Raw genomic sequence first — 21,397 nt, 5'->3', positions numbered from 1 at the left:
CCAGCTCTGACAGTCTGTGTTCCAAGGTCCCTCCCAGCTCTGACAGTCAGTGTTCTAAGGGTGCTCCCAGCTCTGACATTCTCTGTTCTAAGAGATTTCCCAGCGCTGACACCCTTAATGTTGACTTGTCATACACACACACACACACACACGTGTGTGTATATATATATATGCATATATATATGCATATATATATGAGTGTGTACATACAAATATATATAAGTGTTTATATATGCATGTGTATATACATTGCCCTCTATGTATGTACATACAACATATATATGCAACATGAACACAAAGCAGCTTGGGGAAGATCACCAGCAGCTGAAATGATCACAAGAGGCTTCCTGTAGAAAATGACGAGTCTTGAAGGAGTTCAAGCACTCTACAAGACTAAATGGCCTCTTAGCATTTCCCTCTAGTGTCTAATCTGTGATTCAATGACCTCATGATATTCAAGTGGCTGCATATTCCAAGGGCATCCAATACCTGTAATAACCAAGGGGAGAACAGGACCAGAAGCAAGTTGAGAGGTCAAGAGAATGATTGACGAGTCTAAAATAGGCCCGGGAGTACCGTGCAAAGAGGATAATCCATTGCCTGTGTGGGCTGGGTTTCCAGGTGTTCTTTATCAACAAAGACATAATACCTGAGTCTTCAGTAGGTCCCTTTACAATGGGAGTGTTAATGAGCTGGAACCCACAAAGGTTTACCTCCGGCCGTTTCATCCCTTAACCTCTGATGTATTTGCCAAGGATTGAGTTTCTAGCTTCAAAAGGGCTTCTTATCCCTACAAGCCCAAGTCTAGGAAACACCAGACCTGAGAGGGTTGATCTTAACTCTGCCCCTGAGGCACCCCGGCAAATCTTAGGGTCCCTGGCTTCCTTCAGTCTCAGCTCAGGTGTCCCCTTCTACCTGAGGCCTCTCCTGATCTCCCCAGCTGCTAGTCTCTTCTCCCCTCCCCTCCCCTCCCCTCCCCCAAATAACCTTGTGTGTATTTTGTAGGTATTTTACATAGACTGATGCATATGTAAATTAGCATACCGAGAGATCACCTCCAAGCCAATAAGGCCAGAGATCAAGTCCTGACTCTCCATACATGCTAGCTTTCAGACCCCGGCCAACTTGCTTAACTTCAGAGGGCTCTAGGCCAATGGTTCTCAAGACTTTTTCCAAAGGCCCAAAGGGTCAAAATTATTTTCATCATAACACTAAAATGTGACTTTCCTACTAAAACATTCCTCCCTTTCCTAACTACATATCTGGTCCCTGTGTGAAGCCAGATTTCTTCATATGCTTCATAAGCCAAAATAACATATTCCAACAGACTGAATTCAGAAGCAGATAGGAAAATCCAGATGTCTTCCATTAAGGCAGACATTATGAAGAGATTTGCAAAAACACGTAAACGAAGCCGTTCTTCTTGCTAATTGTTTTTTGGTTTGGAAAATAATAATGAGCTAATATTTTTATAGCACCTACTATGTGCCAGGAACTGTGATGAGCACTTTACGATCATTATCTCATTTGATCCTCACCACAATCCTGGGAGGTAGGGGCTATTCTTATCTCCACTTTACAGATGAGGAAACTGAGGCAAATAGAAGTTAAGTGACTTGCCCAATGTCACCCAGCTAGGACTCATCTGAAGTTGGATTTGAACTCAAGTCTTCCTAACTCCAGACCCTGTGCCAAATGATATTAATGTTAACATTAATGGGTTTATTATTATTATTAATGAATTAATAAATATTTTTAAATCTTATTAGTTTTAATTTCTAATACAGTAAATATTGTAGACATAATCTTTGGGGTCCTCAATAACTTTTGAAGAGTATAGAGGGTACTGAGACCAAAAAGTTTGCTGCTCTAGGGGCAACTCTCTGCAACTATAAGTAGCAGAGGAAGGGCTGCCCTGCGTTGTTGGAGGACATTCCTGGTACCAAAAAAATCACAAGTCTGTTAACTATCTCTCTGTGCTCACCTTGTTTCTCCCAGTTGAATATAAACTCCTTGAAGGCAGGGACTGCTTCTCTTCTGCACCTCGGACAAGCTTTAGAAATGCCAGTTGATTGAAATCACTTCACCTACAAGAGTGTCCGTTTCCTCACCAGTAAAGGGAAATAGGAATACATATTCGTAGCCCTGTGCTTATTGCTAGTCCTTTCTCTGAAGATCTTTGGAAGGGAATTCAACATCTTGCTTCATTCATTAAAAAATAAGTGCTTGGGAGGGACTAGAGGGATGGAGGGAATTTGGAACTTCCAATCAAAAAATGAATATTCAGTGTTTTTTTTCCTCTTCCTCAATAGCAAAGCCAGGGGTGTTATTGTGGGGTTGCTCCCAAGGGACAGGCTGGCTATATATGGTTCACTTTGAATGAGCAGAAGGAATATTTATCATTGTAACACAAGTTAGAACTATCTTAGTGCATAAGAAAAAGATGGGGTGCAATGAGATCCTAGGAGTCAGAGAGAGAAGGGATCTCAGATACACCCCAGTTGGAATCCCTCATTTTTCCAGCTCCCCAAAATATAGCTCAGAAAAGGGCAGTGCCTGCCCAAAGCCACCAAGGTGCCAAGTCCCAGACCAGGAATAGGACTCTCACCTTCATCTTTCAGCTCCTAAAGCTGGGGCTCCTTCATTGTACCCCACTATCTCTCAGAGAAGGAAAAGGTCATTTGGAGCTAAGGTGAAGGAGAGAGGAGATCAAGGAGGAGGGAGGTGGCATTTGAAGTGGGTCAGCTCTGGGAGCAGGATTATGACATGGTCCCCTCAGGGAGATGAGCTGGGCAGCTGTGGGCAGGTCAGATTGGAATAGATGCTGAAGGCAGAGGAATCTTACAGGAGGCTATTCCAGTCACCCAGGCCAGAGGTGAGGATGGGCTGTCTCAGGGAGGCAGCAGTGGAAAGGAAAGTGGATGTCAGAGAGATGGAGGTGATGTCAGGGAGAGCAGGCACAGATCTTAGTCTGTGAATGGTTACAGGGCTGAGGGAGTATGAAGAGTCAGAGACTACTCCACCCCTGTGCACTCTGTGCTCCAGCCAAACTAACAGGAAGGTCCTTCTCCTCCCACTATGGTTCATACTATTCCCCCTGCCCGGAATGCTATCTACACTATCTCTGCCTATTGAAAGCCTCTGATAATAATTGCCTGCTACCTAGTGTCCCTCCATTTCAATCCATCCTGCCCAAGCCAAAGTGGAAAGTTTTAGCAGCTCTCTACTGTGTCTAGCATAAAACACAGACTTTTGTCTGGCATTCAAGGCCCTCAATGCTATGGCTCGAATCACCCTTCCTGGCCTCATTCCACATTATCTCCCTTCCTATACCCTACATTCCTGCCAAACTGAACTGCCAGCATTGTTCCTGCCTCACGTTGCCCTCCTCTCCCACCTCCTACCTCCAATCCATTCCCACAGCCCACGCTCTAGTGCCTTGAACCACACGCTCCTCATGTTGAAACCACAGAATCCTAGGATCACAGACTTAGACCTGAAGAGACCTCAGCAGCCACCTGATGCCACCCCCAATGAGGAACTAGACGAGGGAGCCATTTGCACGGTCACTCAGGTAAAAAAAGAAACAGAAATGGAATTTGAGCCTCAGTCCCTTTGATTCCAAATCCGGCAACTTTTTTGAGCCTTATCCCATTGTTTCCTAAGGCAAATCCTCTTTTCATTCAAAGCCCAGCTCAGATAACACTTCCATGAAGCCTCCCCTGATTGCCCCCTCCCATCTAAATTCATTTCTCCCTCCACAGATTTCTTCTTCTTCTTCCTTTTTACTTTTTTTTTGGAAGCAATCAAGGTTAAGTGACTTGCCCAGGATCACACAGCTAGCAAGTATCTGAAGCTGGATTTGAACTCTGGTCCTCCTGACTCCAGGGCCCGTGCTGTATCCAACTAGCTGCCTTCCCTCCTCAGATTTCTTCATCAGAATCTCCCCTCCACTCTGGCCGATTACGCTTCCATTTACACTAGGTATAGTAGCTTGTTTGTACATAATTGTTTGTATGTTGTCTCCTCCATTAGAATTGTGAGCTCCTTTGGAGAAGGAACTGGTTTTGCCTTTCTTTGTACTCTCAGCACTTACCACCATGCTCAGCACACAGTAGGCTCCTAATTAATGCTTGTTGATTGGTTGACTGAGTTTATTTTGTACATGGCTGATCCTGTATATGAAATTCTGCCTTCCCATAGAGGTGTGCCCAGATCACTTTTCACTTTTCACGCTTGCACTCAATAATACTAAACATACCAGGTGCTTAATATGGGTTTGTGGATTTTAAATGAATTGAATTAATTAGTAAGGAATAAGACTGGAAAAGTAGGCCAGAGACACACTGTTGGGAGTCTTGTGTGCGAGGCTGAGGCATTCAATACCTTTGTCCCAATTTCTGAATAAAATAAATAACTAGTAAGAGTTCCATTATGCAAATGAACAAGGTCTTGCCCTTGACCATCTGTCAGTGGATGGGGACCAGGTCCATATTTTCTGAGGATGCCTACTTCCTCCCCCTCTCTGGTAAGGGCTATTTTCTTTCATTAGAATGTAAACTCCTTAAGAGGTGGGAGTGTCTTTATTTTGGCTTGTATTTGTATTCCCAGCACTTAACAGGTGCTAATCTATCTGTCTGTCTTTCTGTCTGTCTGTCTACCTATTTATCTAACTCCCTGCTCTAACACTGAATCCCTGTGGATGGATTAGACCCACATGGGTCCATACTCACCTCTAATAGTCCACCCTCTAAGTCCCATCCATGATCTCTCTTCTTAGCACTGACAAGAGCATTGGATTCAGTTGCTTGGACCATCACCTGCATAACTCCATGCATGCCTTTTTCCAATGGGTTAACTTTCTTTTCATAATTTTCTTGGATTGCTTTTATTTTTTCCTGAATTTTTCCTCGATCTCTCTTATTTGATTTTTGAATTCTTTTTCATGTTCTTCCAAGAACTCTTTGGGCTTGTGATCATTTGGTGTTACTCTTTGCAGCTGGAGTGGCTTTTTTTACCTCACTATCTCCCTCTGAATATGAACCCAGATCTTCTTTTACACCAAAGTAGCAACATATGATTGGGTTCTTTTTCCTTTGCTTACTCATTTTTATCTTGTTTTATTGTTTTTTAGCAGCTTGTTATTATAATCAGGCTGAATGAAAAAAATGGACATTTGACAAACTTAAAGACTTTCAGGTATTTGTAACAAAATTTTATATACATATATATATGTATATATATATATATATATATAATAAGTAAAGTATATATATATGAAAATGTCATCAGTATTCTTAAAACTGTCATCATTCCTAAGGTAGTTTGTAAGAAAGGTTGGAGCTAGGTGGAAGGGTGTAGAAGTCTGCTGAACATGTAGAGAGGTGGAAAAAACTTTGTGCATGTCTAACAACTTCCCACTCTCCATTCACTCAGGCTTATTCACTCCAGACTTTCCTCAAATCCCACCTCCCCTTAGAAGCACACCCTGAAGAGGCAAACTGAGGGAGAAAGCTGGCTCCTTCCATGTTCTGCCACCCAAGCCCCAGTGCCTTCCACCCTGCCCCCAATCAGGGCATTCAAAATGTAAAATGTAGAAATCACACCCAATCAGAAAACAAGTAACTGAAAATATAGAGGAGGTTGTCTTAGGGGCCAGGCCTATCCTGTCTCCCTTAAAACACAGGATACAGAATATAAAAGCTGGGAGGACATGTTAGCCACAGGAGAGACTTTAGAACATGTCACAGCTATGAAGGAAGCCTGGAACATAGGGAGAGATTTTAGAACACAAAATGTCAGAGATAAAAGGCTGGGAAGGAAGCTTCAGACATAGAATATTAGAGCTAAGAAAGAGGTAGAGACCAGAGGCTTTGTGGAAGAGGCTCCAAAGCTAACCCTTAATTGATTCTAAAAGGCAGTGAGGAGGGGGAGGGAATAGGAGACAGGCAGGAGATAGAGTGGAGAGTCTAAGATATAGCTTATAAGGTCGGTCTGACTGGAACATGAACTTCAATGGGTACCCATCTTCTCTCCCACCTTACAGTAAGCTCCTTGAGGGCAGGAGCTATGAGAGACCTTTGCTCCCTCAGAGCATCCTTCTATGCACAGGAGACATTCAATAAATAGTAGTTAAATGAATCTGTGATCCAGAAAAAAAAATCAAAGATTTTGTACTTGGGTAGCACACCAACCACCTGTAGTAGACAAAGCCATTTCTAGGATATAGGAGACCCAAGTTCTAATTCCTGATCTACAGTGGCTGTACTGTGTGACCCAGAGCATGTAACTTCATTTCTCTGACCCTCAGTTTCCCCATTTGTAAAATGAGTATAAAACTTTGCCTGCCTACCACAAAGGTAGTCAGAAGACTCAAGTGAATCTGTTTCAACATTTATTTCTTCCCACTTTGGTCTCCAAATTTTTTTTATCAAGTACCTCTACCAATAACTTTTTTTTCCTGGTTTGTATGAGTGAGGAAAGGAGAGTTTTTCCCAATAGCTCCTGCCCAGCTACTACTATGGGTTCCTGGACTGGGATTAGGTTATAACTGTCCCATGGGACTGATGCCCAGGTTCACATGGCAGGAGTTTGGAAGCTTACATAGCTGTGGGAGAAAGTGAATGGAAGAGTGTTGGGCTATAAGGGATAAAGGGTAGGCATGGGTGTGATGGAGACAAGCACCTCCCCCACAATGGCTGCCATGGGGAGGATGAGATATAAACCATCTTCTCACCTTACGAGTGGTTAATCCCATATCCTTTGGGATGGGAGGGATGAAATCCCAGCCTTTTTAGGTTGGGTCATAACATGGCACCCACTTTGGAGATTACTGGTCTAGACTATGACAATAGCCTCCTAACTGGTCTTCCAGCCTCATCTGGCCCTTCTCTACCCACCCTCCTCTATGTGCTGCCTAAGTAATCTCCCTAAACTGCTGCCATGATCATGTGATACCTCAACTCAAACATCTCTTGCGGATCCCCACTTTTTACTGAATAAAGTATCTACTCTTAACCCTGGCATTCAAGGTCCTTCACAATCTGGCTCCAACTCATCTCCAGCTTCATCCCCTCACTCCTTGCCCATCCTCCATGATCAAAAACAAAACAAAAACCAACCCTGGTTCCTCTGCATCTTCTAACCTCATCCTGCAAGCTCCCCTTTCACCTCTGCTCATGGCCACATATCCCCTCTGCCTGGAAATCCCCTCCCTTCTCCACCCCCATCTTTTGAAATCTTTTCCTTTTCTTTCATTTATTTTTTTCTTCGATTTAGAAAATTTCTAATGCAGAAACTATCTCTGCCCCAACAGACCAATAACCATTCTCTGACTTAGAGCATTACCTGGGAGAACCAAAAGGTTAATAGCTCAATCAATCAACAGGCATTTATTAAACATTTACTGTATACCTGGGGCCACTGGGGATACAAAGAAAACATGACTTCCCCCAGGTCACACAGCCACTCTGTGTCAGAGGTGGGACTCGACCCCAAGTATTCTAGAATCCAAGGCCAGCCTTCTTGTCAGGCCCTTTCATCTCCTCCAGGGCGAACCCACATGTCCTTTCTTCCAAGAAGGCTTCTCTGGCAGTCCCCTCACTTCGCCCTAATAAAAATGATCACTGTTTCTTTCCTCTTATTGCTGCCAAAGTACATAGGAAGACTATAAGTTGCTCAGAGATCAGTCCTCCCCTTTTCTACTTACATCACTCTTTCATGTATGACATGTTCTCCCCCTCCCACTTTCCCATTATAACATCCATCAGTCTACAGATCTAACCCCCTAATTTTGCCGATGAGGAAACTGAGTCCTAGGGAAGGTAAGTGGTAGAGAGTCAGGATCTGAACTTAGATCCTGTGAGTCCAAATTCAACACTCTTTCTCTTGTCTCTAGACTGTGAGCTGCCTGAGGGCAGGATTTGGGTTGTCTCTGTCTTCATGTCCCTAGCACTAGCACAGTAGAGGATACATTCAAGAATAGGCAAAGGTAGGGAGGCTAGGTGGCTCAGTGGATACAGCATTGGCCCTGGAGTCAGGGGGACCTGAGTTCAAAAGGGACTTTTTAGTCCCACACTTACTAGCTGTGTGACCCTGGGCAAGTCACTTAACAGAAGACAAGAAGAAGAAAGAAGAATATGGAAGAAGAAAGAAGAAGGAGGAGGAGGAAGATGAGGAGGAGGAGGAAGAAGAAGAAGCAAAAACTGCATGACCTCAGTGTGGTACACTGGAAAAAAGCAGGAGCTCTGAAGTAGAAAGGACCTAGGTTCCAATCTCACCTCTGACACTGCCTGTGTGATTTTAGGCACGTTACATAATCCCCCCTGTGTACAGGGTCTCTTCAATTCTCAAATGAGGAGCTTGAGCTAAACGGCTTCCAAGGGCCCTTCCACCAACACACACTGCAATCTATGACTTGGCAGTGCAGTTCTAGGCCCTAGGAGTTAGGAACAGAGAGACTAAGGACTCTGCCCAAGATCACCCAGCTAAAATTATCAAAGGCATGGTCTTCCTGACACTTCAATCTATAACAAGTTGCACCTGACACAGAACAGTTACTTAATAAATGTTTATTCTGTGGCATTGTTTGCTGAACAAGACATATGAAGTGCTCTACAAATTTCAAGTATCATGATAATAACCATGGATCCCAAAGCTGCAAGAACTTTTTATCCAGCTGGCCAACATGGGAGAGTACAGTGAGTACGAGACTTGGAGTCACCAAGACCTGAGTTCAAGCCCCACCTCTGGCACTTACTGTGAGACCCTAGGCCAGTCACTTAACCTCTCCATTCAGTTTTCCCATCCGTAAAACAAAGAGGTCCCAGGTGGCCCTAAATGCTATGACTAGTACCCATCCCATTCCCTCAGGATGTTGCCCAGGAATGTGAAGAACTCCTGTGTTTCCACCAAGAGTTTGGGCTCATTCATTCAAGGTGCAGGTGAGGTCCTGGGATGGGGGTGGAGGAAAAGAACACCTTCACCTGAGCTATATTAGTTGAGCTGTGCCCCTGGAGAGGAGTCATCAGTCTTCAGAACTTCCCATCGGGGCCCCAAGACCACATTCCAACTCTCCAAAGTTACACAAAGACCTACTGCCATAGGATTTAAAGCTTTAAGACCATGGAAATCATCTCATTTTACAGGAAAGGATAACGAGGTCCAGAGATGGGAGATGCCTTGGCCAGCCTCAGCAGAGCCAGAATTTGAACCCTGGTCTTCTGTCTAAAGAGCCCTTTCCACTATCCCACAAAAGCTGAGCTCCCACCTCCAAGTCCAAACACCCCCATCCCTCACAGACACAGGTAAAGGAAATGACAACTTTATTTGTCAATATTCCTTTCAAATAAGAGTCGGGAGGAATAGAGAGTTTTGGAGCTAAAGCTAAAAGATGTCATCTTAATTTGGTGTCCATTAATTCAAGTGGGAAATTTTACACTTTTTCCATATAATTCATTTCCATTGTAATCCTATGTAATTTATGTTATGCATTTTTTTTTTAGCGATCCTGAGAAGGGATCCATAGGCTTCCCCAGACTGCCCAAGAGGTCCAGGACACAAACAAAATTGAGACACCTTGTTCTAAGCCAACCTCCTGATTTTACAGGGAAGGAAATGGGAGTCCAAAGAAATGAAATTATTTTTCCCAAGGTCACTCAAGGAAAATCCAGGCCCTCCAACTCCACATCCAGGGCTCTTGCCCAGCTCAATCCCAGCTTTATCAAGTCTCAGATCATCCCTGTCCCCCTCCCCAGCTTTTCTGGGGAAACTTCTATGGTGGCATCTCTGTCTAGCGCCAGCTGGGTGACCTTGGAGGAGTCATTGAGCCTGTGTGCTCCCCCCTCTAAAGTAAGAGCAACGGCAGCTGTCCCTCCCTCAATCGGAGGTTCTGAAGGTCCATGATGTGGTCCTTGGTAGGTGTTTAGAGCCCCTGTTTCCACAAATGAAAGGCTTCTTCAACAACCCACCCGAAGTTTCTTTTTCTTTTCCTTAAAGTACTGACCCAAAGCCAAAAAAAAAAAAAATCCATAGGACTTGTCTTCTCTCCCAGAGACCAGTAATGTCCTTTTTCCTTAGTCCTCCAAAAAGGTTAGAAAAAGTATCACAAGACACTAACCCTGAAGGCAGATCTCAGTTGGTCCCTGTTCCCCCTCCCCCCATGAGAAATCACCAGAGGTCTCCCATGGTTACAGACTTTTGTGCCTGAGAGGAGGGAAGAAGAGGTAGGTTGGCAACCTCATGGCTCCAACCTCTCTGTCTGGCATTAGCACGGTAAAAGCTAGGACCCCGGATCCTGCCCCTGAAAACTGTAAAATGTCCCCCAGAGCCACCCTTCCCTTTTCTCATTCCCGAGTTGGAGAGGTTCAGAGTGGGGACCAGAGTCCTTTCTTTTCTGCCTCAGATCTGAAGGGGCTAGGGCTGTAAGAATAGCCAGGAAGGACAATAGGAGAAGATGGTTCCCTGAATGCAGGAGAAAGGATGGGAATGGGGAGGGTCTGCCTGCCCCCGAGAGACTGAAGGGGAAGGGGGAAGGGTTTGCTCCCAATCTATTTGTTTCCCAGACTAGAGTCACACATCATACAGACACACTGCACACAGAAGCACATAATCACAGCTACACTCTGCACACAGATACGGGGATATACACAAACACATACACCCACGACACATCCTGACAAGTCACCCAGGGACATAAACAGACAGCCACTACTCATAGACACAGACACAGATACACAATTATATACTGACACGCAGCCACACAAACATTAAACACACGCCCAGGGTCACATAAGCACAATCTATACGTCTCCACCCCCAGAGGCTCCCAAACTCGGTGCTCATGTTCCCAGGTACACACAATACACACACTAGCCACGCACACACAGAGATAAACACTACACACGGATACGCTCTCAGAAACGGTCACTCACCCCCGCCCCGGGCAGAGCCCTATCAGCCCCTGGGGCGGGCGGGGACGCAGAGAGAAGAGACCGTCCCCACTCACTTACCCTGGTCTCGGGTGTAAGTCCCAGCTCTGGGGTTGGCGGGCTCTTTGTGGTGCGGCGGCAGGGGAGTTACAAAGGCGCCAGGGGCAGGAGCCGAGCCGGGGCCAGGGCCGGGGCTGGGGCTGGGGCTGGGGCTAGGGCCAGGCCAAGAGCAGCGCTCGGTGCCCATACCCGGCCGGCCGGGCCGTGCGCGGAGCCTCCTGCTCTAGGTCTCCTGTCCGGCGCTCATAGCACCGGAGCTTCCCCCAGCCCTGGGCCAGCCTTGACCGGCCCGAACCAGCCCCACCCTGCTGAGCGCTGAGCCTGCCGGCTTGGATCGGCCCGGCTTGGATCGGATCGGCTCGGCTCTCCTTTCCTCCCTGTCCCAGTACCGGCCCCGACGCTGCCGTAGCTCCGCTCTCCCGCCCCTTCCACCAGTGATCAGGGGCAGCCCGGCCCTGCTCCGGGCCCGGCTGGACCCGGAGCCCTCCCGCCCTCCTAGGCTCCCCGTCCCGCCCCGCCCCACCCTGCAGCCAATGGGAGAGTCCCCAGCTCTCCCCCCCGCCCCTCACATTCATTCCCCGCGCGGGGCCAGAGGGCTGCCGGGCGCTTCAGGTCGTGGACACTGCTGAGTGAGTGCTCAGCTGCCGCGCTGTCCAAGGCCCCGGATCGGAAACCTCCCGGGCGCCTCCCCTTGCCCCCGCCGGCCCTCCCGGATCTCACCCCAGGGATTCGGCCCCCGAGTAGCTCCCAAACTAGGCGCCAAGTTGGGAGATGCTCCAGTAGGGATGCTGGGAGAGCCTGGTTAGCTCTGTCTGGAGTACCGGGCTCTGCTCCAGGCCCAGCCAGTGCCACCGGGGCCAAGCTTTTTCCAGATGGAAGGCCTCAGATCTTAGAGACGACCCAGTCCAAACCCCTCACTCTCCAAGTCTCCATCCAGCTGAAGTGCCTCCCCAAGGTCACCCAACAATGACGGGGCAAACTGGGTTCCTTCCAGGGCCTTTCCCACCACCCTATGCTCCATACTTAACCCCTTGGAGCCAAGTCTGCGACAAAACATCGGCTGCTCTCCCTAAGCCCCTGTTGGGAGACATTGAGATGAGCTGGGAGGAGGTGGGGAGGGGAGGACTTGGGAGCTGCCTCACACTTCCAGCGTCTGAACTTCACTGACATCCGCGTCTCTCTTCCAGCTTATCTGAGGTCCTGTGACTATACTCTACCGTTGAGTGGAAAGAACTCTGATTCGGCATCAGGAGACCAGAGTTAAAATTCCATCTCTGTTACTTAGCATCTCTGCTATCATGGTCACTTCTCCCTGGGCCTCAGTTTCCTCCTCCGGAAAATGGAGATGGGGGAGTGGAATTTAGCTGGAAAATAGGATCAAAGATATAAAACTGAAAGGGACCTTCGAAGCCTTCTCATCTCAGCCTCTCCTTTTACAGAGAAAGAAACTTTGGCCCAGAGAATTTAAGTAGATTGTCCAAGGTCACTCAGGAAGCAAGAAGCAAGACTGAAATTTGAACCCAGGTCCTCTGAATCCAAATGCAGTCCTATTTCTTCTGCACAATGCTCCCTCTAATGAGCTTTGAGGTCTGTTCCACCTTTAAATCCAATGGGGTTCTGAGAGGAAAAAAATACAGGGATTATGCCCATTTTACAGAGGAAGAAACTTGGATCCAGAAAAGTGACTTGACTGTGGATTTTAATCAATGCCAAAGCCAAGACTAGAACCTCCTGGAGCTCTTGACTTCCAGGCGAGCTACTTTTCTGATCCACCAATCAACAAGCATTTACCAAGTGCCAACCATGTGCCAGACACTGTTAGATGCTGAGCATAAAAAGACAAAAAAAAAAAAAACAGTTTCTGCTCTCAAGGAGCTTACACTCTGCTACACTAACTACTTCTCATCCTTACTATGATGGGATGAAACTGTAGAAAGTAGATTCCAGGGACCTTGGTTTGAATTCTGAATCTGCCATTTACTTCCCACTTAGCACAGTACTCGGCACCTATGATACTTCTTAAACACTTTTATTCACTTCATTTTGGGCAGGTCACTTTGGGCCTCAGTTGCCTCATCTGAAAAATGAGAAGGTTGGAGGAGATGACCTCCAAGGCTCCTGCCACCTCCAGATCTATGATGATGGTATCTCCAACAGCAATTCCGGCAATTCCCCAGAGGGGGAAATTAATTGCCTGAGGTCTCCCAGCTAAGTAAGCAGACTAGGACTCCAGCCTGTCTTCTGATTCTGAGTTCATCTCTCTTTCTGCCGAGTCACACTTCTGTCCAAGTTATGAGATGTGTCTCCTCAGTATGAACCAGTCCATGTTCTTATTCCTTCAGTGGCAAATATTGAACCACATCACTTCCCTCTTTTCTTTTACTTCAAGCAACTCTTGCAAACAAAGAGAATGACTACTTTAAAAAGATGAAACTTACTGACTACATGAGCTCACTCCATCTCTAACCTCCATCCCTGCACAGGTTGTCTGTACCTCTGCGCAGATAGTGCTCCCTCCTCACCTTAGCATTTAAAGGCTCTAAGGCTTCAAGGCACAGCTCAGTATGGCCTTTTCTGTGGGAAGCCTTTCCTGAGCCCCATAATTTAAATTTTTAACTCATTCCCTTCTCCTCCTCAAATGGCCATGCATAGATTTTGTGTTTCCATACCATATTCTTCCCACACACGCCACCAGCACTCTCAATAGAACACAAGCTCTTTGAAGTCCAGGACTGACTGAGTCATGGTATCAGGGCACTTTGCATGATTTGGGTGTTTTGTTTTTTTTACTGTTCTTGTGCACACCTGGGATTTTGCTGGAGAAGGGAATTCCCAGATTGGAAACCACTTACGTGATCCAGATGGTTACCTCAAGATGCTAGTGAACCTCCTCCCAAGAGGAATTTGTTTTCATTTTGTAGATATACTCTGTATACTCATATGGATACATGTGCCTCTCCTGTTAGAATGTCATCTCCTTGAGGGCAGGAACAGTTTTCCTTTTGTCTTCATAGTCCCAGGTTAGGACAGTGACTAGTACATGGTTGGTTGGTTGTCCTTGGTTCTCAAAGAGGACCAAAATGACATCACTACGTTAGGGGTCGAGTTTCAGTGTGTCCAACTATGGCCAATCAGACCAACACGAGCTCAGAACGCTCTACCACAGGTGGGCACAAATAGTCCGTGTGAACATTTAGGGTGGATTCTCTAAATTTGTGCATCTCGAGTTTCTTTTTGAGCTACTTCAATTCTGCTTTGCTCACAGAGCACAGCACCTTCTCTGATGTGGGCACACCATGCTGAGTGGTCCTGTGCCAGTGTCTCTCCTGTCACACAATCAATTCCAAAGTTCTTGAGAGACCTCAAGAGTGTGAGTATTTAATAAATCTGGTTGGTTGGTTAGTGTTGGGGAAGGGTAGTGAGGGCAGGAATGTTTTCCCTTTTGTCTTTGTATTCCCAGGTTAGCAGAGTAACTGGTACATAGTAAATGTTTAATAAATGCTTATTGGTTGACTAGTGGTGGGGGAGGGGAACACTGAGAGGTTCACTGACTTGTCTTTGGTTACACATGTAGTATGTGTCACAGGCAGGATTTCATCAAAGGCTTTCTCTCTCCGTGGGCAGCTCACCTATAATTCTTCCATGCACCTTAGGCATGGTAGATGTTTTAACGAATTCTAGCTGGATTGAATTAAATCCACATGGTTAAAAGGGCTTTAATTCACTTACCAATCACTCAATTAACAAGCATTTGTTGAATGTTCCTTGTGTACGAGGCATTAGGTGGTAAATGGTAGGAAGCAGACCTACCCTCAAGGAGCTTGGGGGAGACCACACATTATAAAAATAAGAACATATGAGACAAATACAGAATAAATGGGAGATAGCCTGATAATGGAAGGGAAGGGAAGGCCTCCTGGAGGAGGCGACACCTAGATAAATTCTTAAATGACAAATGTTAACATTTGGAAGTTAGAAGAGACGGTGTTGTAGGTGTAGCAATTACAAAATCATGGAGATATAAGATGGACCATAGGGGGTGAGGAACAAGTGGGCCAGCAGGACTCTAATGTAGAATGTGTTGAGGGAAGTAATGTATATTAAAGAACCAGAAAGGGAAGAAGGCAGCAGGTGCCAAAGAGATTTTAATTCCAGAGAAGTTGATAAAGTGCTTGATCCTAGAGATAATAGGGAGCCATTGGAATTTATTGAGTAATGGGTTGATAAGGACCTACTCTTTAGAAAAATCACTTTGGCTGCTGTGGAGGACAGATTGGAGAGAGCCTTGAAATAGGAGACCAATTAGAAGTTTACCTCCATAGTCCAGGAGACAGATTATGAGAGGTTTTTTGATTTTGTTGTGGGGTTTTTTGAGGCAATTGGGGCTGTGACTTGCCTAGCACCACGTAGCTAGTAAGTGTCTGAGGCTGGATTTGAACTCAGGCCTTCCTGACTCTAGGGCCAGTACTCTGTCCACTGTGCCACCTACCTGTCCTGCCTTGAGAGTCTGAACTAGGATGGTGGCTATGTGAGTGGGGAGAGATGGAAGGAATTATGTGAGAGATGTTATAAGAGAAAGGAATCTCAAGGTTTGGAAGTTAATTCAGTATATGAGGTGAATGCGAGGAGTTGAGAAAGACACCGATGTTTGAACCTTAGGTGGCCAAAAGGATGGTAGCACCCTGGACAGCAATAGAGAAGCTCAGAAGACGGGTGGGCTTGGAAGACTTGGCTTGAGTTTTTCCAGTTAATATGCCAGCTTTCAGTCCCAAGGTCTAGAAGCTCCCAGCCCCTCTCTTCTCTGTTCTAGGAAGAGAAATGGTTTTGCCTCTGGGCATCTATTATTATGTCACTAATTATGGTGATCATAATTACTCTCAGCAAAAGGGTTCATTCTTATCAACAATTCCTCCTTAATTGATGGTAGTGATAATAATATCTTTCAAGTCACTTCCCCACTGGCAGTCTCCATATCCTCATCTGCAAAACGGGAATTCTGATCCCTGCACTCCCAACATCCCAGTACTTTGTAAAACTATTTTTTAGGGCAGGGCTAGAAAGGATAAGGGATGCCTGCACAAGCTTAAAACTTATGTTCAATGTGACATAGCTCCCAGTGAAAAGGAACAGAGTTGAGCTGGGCTTGGGGCATGCACTAACTCTCTCCTTTACATGATTATATACTGAATAACAAATGAAGCTACTGCATATGCTTGTATCTAAGTAGTAGTTAGGTGGTGCACTGGCATGTCTGGAGTCAGGGAGACTCATCTCCCTGAATTCAAATCCAGCCTCAGACACTTCCTAGCTGTGTGCCCCTGGGCAAGTCACTTAACCCTATTTGCCTCAGTTTCCTCATCTGTAAAACGAACTAGAGAAGGAAATGGCAAACCGCTCCAGTATTTTCGCCAAGAAAACCCCCAACTGGGGACATGGAAAGTCTGAAATGACTAAACAACAAATCGTTATTATGATTATTACCTTTCCCTCTGTATTAGAGGAGGGACTTGTACTCAAGTCTTCCTGCACTACACAAGGCCATAGATATAAAATAAATGCATGGTGACGGGGCAGGAGAGGATGCTTGCGAATTCAGCAAGTCACTTAGCCCTTTGGGACCTTTCTTGGCTGAGACCTTGGTTTCCTTGTCTGTAAAATGGAAAAATTATTCTTTTTTCCTCCCTGCCTGTCATGGATACTTAAGCTGTAGTAGGGGGTCTGCAAAGGATTTGAAACCTCTCATTGACAGCATCTAGATGGCATAATGGATTATTTTAGAATGTATCCTCAAAATCCTATAATAAATATATCATTTATAATACTATTAAAACCTATATTTGATGCTCTCCAAAACCCTAATAAATAAATATGGATAGATATATACATGTATATATCTATATCTATATCTATATCTGTCTCTGTATATATATATATATATCTCCAGCCTTCTCCAAACTGTGATATGCAGCCTTGGAACATCATCAAGAAAATACTGGTTAATAGTTTGTTTGTTTGTTTGTTTGTTACCTCTCTTTGTATTCCCAGGGCTTAGCACAGTGCCTTGCACACAGTGGGCCTTTAGCACAGTGCCTTGCACACAGTGGGCCTTTAGCACAGTGCCTTGCACACAGTGGGCCCTTAGCACAGTGCCTTGCACACAGTGGGCACTTAGCACAGTGCCTGGAACATAGTAGGTGCTTAATAAGTGTTTGTTAACTGACTGACTAAAGAAATGGGTTTTTGTATCAAGGAATAACTTAGGACAGTTTCCCAAGCATAATCCAAGCTTCTTGCTTCCTATTCGGTTTTCAGCCCCACTGCCTCCCTCTTGTGTGTCCCTGAGACAGATCAATGGACTCACTCCATGGACTGCCCATCCTACTGCAAGGTATGGTGTACAGCTGTGCCACAGGGGCTCATCACTGGACCATAGGAAGGAACTCACAGCGACCCAATGGGATATTTCAAATTTTCAACCTAATTACTAAATAAATATAACTGGTAGATATTTCTTTGGGCCTAGGGGGTACCATGAAAAAATTGCTGAGAAAGTTTGAGCACCTCTGGAAAATAAGCACTTTTTTCAATATAATTCAACAAGTATTTATTAAGTATTCACTGTGTTCAAGGCACTGAGCTGGGCATTAAAGCACACGGTTCCCACCATCTACTTGGCAGTAGGAAGAGAGGAGGTGAGGACAGAAAATGCCATGCAGGTAAGTAAATACACAGTGTTTTGGACAGGCTTTACCGAAGGTAACCCTTGAGCAGAGGTGCGAAGAAAAATACAGATTCTGACATATGGCAGTAAGGTGGGAAGGCATCACAAGCAAGGGAGATGATTTGTCCTCACTACAACCCTGAAGAGGCTATTTTTTTCTCCATTTTACAGTTGAGGAAAATGAGGAAGATAGAGGTTAACCTTGCCCAGGGTCACACAACTAGTAATCTGGTTTGGCTGAAACATGGAGAGGGCATAAAGGGATAGAATTGTGGACTAAGATTGGAAAGGTAGGTTGCAGCCAGATTATGGAGAGTCTTATATGCCAAGCCAGAGAGTCTATATTTTATCTTAGATCATGGGTTCTTAAATTTCATTTATTTGGTTTGGGTTTTTTTTTACTTATTTATTGTTTGTTGTGCCATGGATCCCTTCAGCAGTCTGGCAAAGTCTATGGATCCCATCTCAGGATAATGCTTTTAGATGCTTAAAATAAAATACAGAGAAATATAAAGGAAAGCAATTATATTGAAATAGAGATGTGATCTTTTTTCCCTGTCCAAATTTCTTGGGGGTCTGAGGACGCCTGGTTAAGAACCCCTGTTCTAGAAGCAATAGGAAGCCAATTCAAGTTTTTAAATAGAGGGACGACGTGGTCAGGTCTGTGCCTCAGGAAGATGCTTTTGGCAGCTGTGTGGAGGATGGATTGGATGCTAGAATCAGAGATGCCAATCAAGAGGTTATTACAATAGTGCAGGTGAGAGGTGATGAGGGTATAAACTGGGGTAGCAGCCATCAGAAGACAGAGGTGAGATGCTGCCAAGGCAGAGGGAAGAGTCAAGGATGGCTATTGAATTTCAGACCTTGGTGGGGTGGGAGGGGAGGAGGTAATTGTAATCTCAACAAGGAGGTAGGAGAAGAAGTGGGTTTAGAGAGGAGTATCACAGCCTCAGACACTTGACATGCTTACTAGCTGTGTGACCTTGGGCAAGTCACTTAACCCCAATTGCCCTGCCTTTCCCCCTCCAAAAAAAAAGGAAATAGAGAATAGTATGAGTTCATAAAGAAACATTAAGGCAGAGCCAAGATGGTGGGGAAGAGGCAGCAATCCAACTGAGCTCTCACAACAAACAATTTTAAAATAATCCATTAAATTCTAGAATGGCATAGCCAACAAAAGGTTGGGGTAAGACATTTTTCCAGCCCAAAACAACTTTGGAGGTCAGAAGGAAAGGTCTGTGACATTGGAGTAGGGGCTGTCCCACACCCAGCAGCACCAGCACTGGGCCTTAGAGACAGCTGTGACAGCAACAGCAGCAGGTTCAGGAACTCTCAGCCCAGAGATTGTAAAGGAATTAGAAAACTGGTTGGAAAGACTGACACTAGGTATAGGACAGGACGCTGTTTGGCAACTCTATTGCCCACACTAAGTTCTTGGTCACAGTTCCCAGGTGGATGGAAATGCTAAAGTTTGTAGCTGTAGGGGAGGAGGGTACCTTTCTGGGTAAAGACCAGAGTGCAGACCAGGAGAGTAATGACCATGCCTCTTGCCAGATCATACCACCTTGGAAGCACTGAAAACATATACACTCCCAGAACTAGCTATGAAAAAACCCTTAAGCTTGGGACAGTGTCACCACTCCCCTCTTTCCCTCCACAAGTTAAGCAGAGACCAACTTTAACATAAAGTCCAAAATCAAGAAATAGACTGGAAGAATGAGTAAACTACAAAAAAAGAAACTGATCATGAAAAGTTACTATGGTGCCAGAGAAGATCAATACACAAACTCAGTACAGGACAATGACATGAAAACAGCTACAAGCAAAGGCTCAAAGAAAAATGTAAATTAGACACAAGCCCTCCAAGAATTCCTGGAAGAGCTAAAGAAGAAGCAAAAAAAAGAATTCACCAATCACCTCCCAAAATACATTCCCAAATGAAAACTACCCCAAGTATCATAGCCAAATCCAGAGCTCTCAGGTAAGGAGAAAATGCTGAAAGCAGCCAGGAAAAAACCATTCAAATACCACGGAGCCACAGTCAGCATCACACAAGATTTAGCAGCTACCATGTTAAAGGGCTTGAAACAATATTCCAGAAGGCAAAAGATCTAGGATTACAACCAAGAATTACCTACCCAGCAAAACTGAGGATAATCTTTCAGGAGGAAAAAATGGATATTGGAAGTTGGATTGAAGATGGATTGGAGTAGGGAGAGACCTGAGACCGGAAGGCTATTGCAGTAATCTAAGCATGAGGGGATTGAGGAATGGGGGCCTTGCACCAGGGTGCGAGTCACATGAGCGGTAAGAAAGGAACATGACAAGAGATGTTGTGAAGGGACCTGGCATCCAGACTGGATTGGAATCCAGAACCTTTGGCCCTAAAGGCAGCATTCTTTCTGCTAAACCACACGCGTGATATGTTCCCAAAAACAATATTAATAACTTATAGGAAGGAAGGAAACATTTATTAAGTGCCTACTATGTGACGGGTACCACGCTAAGCACTTTACAAATATTATTTCATTTGATCTTCACAACCCTGGGAGGCAGGCACTGTCATTAGTGCCGTTTTACAGACGTAAAAACTGAGGCAAACAGAGGTTAAGTGAGTTTGCCAGGGTCATGCTAAATTTGAACTCAGGTCTTCTTGACTCTAAGCCAGGCCTTTACAACTTGTGGCAGCTTAACGGCCCTCGGCTTGTAGCGTGCCAAAGGAGTTCAGGCAGGCCGGTGAAAAATGTGTAAGAAAACATCTTTTGTATGTAGAGGAAATGCAAGCAGGCCTGAGGGCCTCAAGTTGTGCAGGCCTGCTCTAAGCCCAGCAGTCAATCTGCCTCACCACCCAGCTGCATCAGTAACAATGAACGTTCCCCTTTCTATAGTCCTAAGCACTTTCCTCATAACCACCTTGTAGGGCTGATGTTTGCTGTCGTTGTGTCTTTTCAGTCCAACTCTCTGTGACCCCATTTGGGATTTTCTTAGCAAAGATACTGGAGCAGTTTGCCGCTTGCTTTTCCAGCTCATTGTACAGATGAGGAAACCGAGTCAAACAGAGTTAAGTGACTTGCCCAGGATCACACAGCTAGTAAGTGTCTGAGGCAGGATTTGAACTCAGGTCTTCATAACTCCAGGGCCAGTGCTCTATCCACTGCACCAGATCAGGTAACCAAGGCCCAGAAAAGTCGAAGGATTTGTCATACAGATATGAGTTGGAGCCAAGATAGTGATATCAGTTGTTTTTTTTAAAGAAGATGTAATACTATATCTTGCTTCCAAAATCAATAAGGAACCTTACCAAGTATCACATTTGCTCGGTCTCTCTTTCTCTCTCTCTCTCTCTCTGTCTCTCTCTCCCTCCCTCTCTCTCTCTCTCTGTCTCTCTCTCCCTCCCTCTCTCTCACACACACACACACACACACACACACACACACACAATTTGCCCCCTCTGTTTTGCAAAGACCATAAATGGTATTTTCCACCCACCCCTAATTATTTCCCAGATAGGTGGCCAGGATGTCAATCAACAGCAGGCAATTTGAACTGAATGGTAAGCCACTAGATGGGGTGGCAGAACCCATGACTTATCTTGACTTTGTAACTCTCTCGGGACTCTTGTTTGAAGCAGAAGTTTCAGAAATGTTTTGTTCTTGAAGGCTTGGCCTGAGCAATTGGGAGGACTGGA

The 21,397-nt window shown here is 45.3% G+C and overlaps 1 protein-coding gene across 1 annotated transcript in view; it reads right to left on the bottom strand.

The window, feature by feature from the left end:
- ARHGEF10L (Rho guanine nucleotide exchange factor 10 like) overlaps positions 1–11,099 on the bottom strand; it is a 232,632-nt gene extending 221,533 nt beyond the window's left edge. Inside the window, exon 1 of the mRNA XM_036746730.1 lies at positions 11,010–11,099. The gene's annotated coding sequence lies outside the window, so the exon portion shown is untranslated. The remainder of the gene's footprint in view (positions 1–11,009) is intronic.
- Between the last annotated feature and the right edge of the window lie 10,298 nt (positions 11,100–21,397).

This window comes from Trichosurus vulpecula, chromosome 2 (genome assembly GCF_011100635.1).
Source record: "Trichosurus vulpecula isolate mTriVul1 chromosome 2, mTriVul1.pri, whole genome shotgun sequence".
Classification (NCBI taxonomy): Eukaryota; Metazoa; Chordata; class Mammalia; order Diprotodontia; family Phalangeridae; genus Trichosurus; species Trichosurus vulpecula.
The sequence above is the reverse complement of the archived record's forward strand: the minus strand, read 5'-3'. Positions and strand labels throughout refer to the sequence as shown.